Source organism: Capsella rubella, unplaced genomic scaffold (genome assembly GCF_000375325.1).
Source record: "Capsella rubella cultivar Monte Gargano unplaced genomic scaffold, Caprub1_0 scaffold_7, whole genome shotgun sequence".
NCBI classification, from domain to species: domain Eukaryota; kingdom Viridiplantae; phylum Streptophyta; class Magnoliopsida; order Brassicales; family Brassicaceae; genus Capsella; species Capsella rubella.
This window is the reverse complement of record NW_006238917.1, coordinates 7,782,777-7,784,911: the sequence shown is the minus strand read 5'-3', so window position 1 is coordinate 7,784,911 and position 2,135 is coordinate 7,782,777. Positions and strand designations below refer to the sequence as shown.

At 35.1% G+C, this 2,135-nt stretch overlaps 1 long non-coding RNA gene across 2 annotated transcripts in view; it reads right to left on the bottom strand.

Annotated features, from left to right (window-relative positions):
- Nucleotides 1-451: 451 nt before the first annotated feature.
- LOC111829688 overlaps nt 452-2,135 on the bottom strand; it is a 6,572-nt gene continuing 4,888 nt past the window's right edge. For both annotated transcript variants that reach the window (XR_002833051.1, XR_002833052.1), the window contains 2 exons: nt 833-884; nt 452-679 (listed from right to left, as the gene is read on the bottom strand). This is a non-coding gene — a long non-coding RNA (uncharacterized LOC111829688). The remainder of the gene's footprint in view (nt 680-832; nt 885-2,135) is intronic.

Here is a 2,135-nt window from a genome sequence, read left to right as displayed (position 1 = left end):
AAAACTCAGATTTAGTCTAATGTAACAAATAATTACATATTATATTTTGTGATCTCGATTCCAACCAGGTTCTACTAGGGATTCTGTAAGGACAAGGACAGTTCTTGGTGATTTAACTAACCAAATTCCAGTACCTAGACATGGAACTGTACCAACATCATCCAAAAGAAAACAAACAAGCTACGGTCTTAAAGGTTATAAGCAAGATCATAAAACACCTACGAAATTCTAATTGACACTAAATTGTACATTTTTGTAATATTTGATGTAAACAGAGAATACATGCAGTACAGTGTGTCAACAGTCCCCAATCTATAGCAGTGTAACCAATAGAGAAGCTATTTTAGAAGAAACACCGCCAGCAAAACGAAGACAACCTTACAGCAAGACTAATTTCAGTCCACCATCAGTGAATAGCAAAAAAGGTACGAAATGTAAAAAACTATCGGAATTTGGTAGTATTCAATTATCTTATATCTGAATGATTAACCCATTTCAAATGTATTTCAATAAACGTGAGTAATAGGAGGAGTAAAACAAGGTTTGTCGATTACAAGGCGGAACACTTCTTTACGATTTGTTAAGAAGCTTGCTAGGCAGTGGAAACCTAATCAGCAAAGAAATCATCTTGCAAGCGGAAACAATATATGCGATCACCTTCAAACAACTGGAAAGAACACTATAACAGAACTTCAATCAATCAGAACAGGTTAATCCTACATTCTTAATCCAGATTGAGCATTGTCTACAAAATTGAGATAAACATCTCTAACATTGTGTATTTATTATGCTAACTATAAGTAACACTTATATCACAGATGAGCAAACATACCAATGCACCAGCAGTAGTGATTGTCATGACTCCGAAACCTCAGAAGATGAATCTGAAAATGAAAATGTTTCAGTAGAAGTTAGTAAAGGATTCCAGATTCTGAACATGTTAGATGAGAGTTTGACAAAAGCTTTTTCTGCTAAGACTAAAAACAAATCTAAACCAAGGTTAAGGAAGAAAGAAACAGGTACTACACTTTACAAAGATTTAAAATTCATAACAGTCACATAAAACTAATATATTCATATTCATTTTTAACTAACAAATAGACATTTGTGGTTTCAGATTATCTTGATCATGGAGATCCTACATACTCATGTTCTTATTGCGGAGCAATAATGTGGTACGGTGAGCGCATTAACCGACAAAGAAAGGAACGTAACCCAACATTCTCACAGTGTTGTTTAAAAGGAGCAGTACAATTGCCTTTCTTACATAATCAGCCAGAGCTACTGTTTGCTTTGCTAACAAATGACGATGAATTGAGTCGGCATTTCAGAGAGAATCTAAGAGCATACAACATGATATTTTCATTCACATCACTAGGTGGATGTTGTGAAAACAATGTTGTTAAAGGACATGGTCCTAACATGTTTCAGATACATGGAGAGAATTATCATCTTCTCGGTAGTTTAAAGCCTGAGATGGGTGATTTCCCTAAGTTTTCACAGTTATATATTGTGGATACAGAAAATGAGGTTCAAAACCGAGCAGGCATTTTAAGGTTTGTCCAGTAATTTTAAGTTTTAGATCGTGCTTAATAATGCTCTATTAATATATTGTAGATCGTGCTTCATAATGTGAAGACATGGTTCTAACGTGCAATGTTTTTGACCATTTACAGCAAGTCCAAAAATGCAGGGAAGTATAAGAATAAACAGAGCCTAAGACCAGAAGTTATAGCCGCTATAATCAAGTTACTCAATGAAGTGAACCCATATGTTGAAAATTTCAGATCAGCAAAGGAAAGGTTAGATACAAATCCTGAAGAAAGTTTTCACATGAGGATAGTGAGTGATCGAAAAAAAGACGGTAGAACATATGATGTTCCTACGGCTAATGAGGTGGCTGCATTGATCCCAGGAGATTTTCATGTAGGTATGCCTACCCGTGATATTATTGTGGAAGAAAAATCTGGAGAATTACAAAGGATTAGTGAAATACATCCTTCATATCTGTCTCTGCAGTATCCTTTACTGTTTCCAAAAGGTGAAGATGGTTATAGGCCTGGAATAAAGAAAGGTCCTAAAGGTGGGAAGAAAAGAAGTAACAATGAGACAGAAAAAGAGAATGACTGCATAAG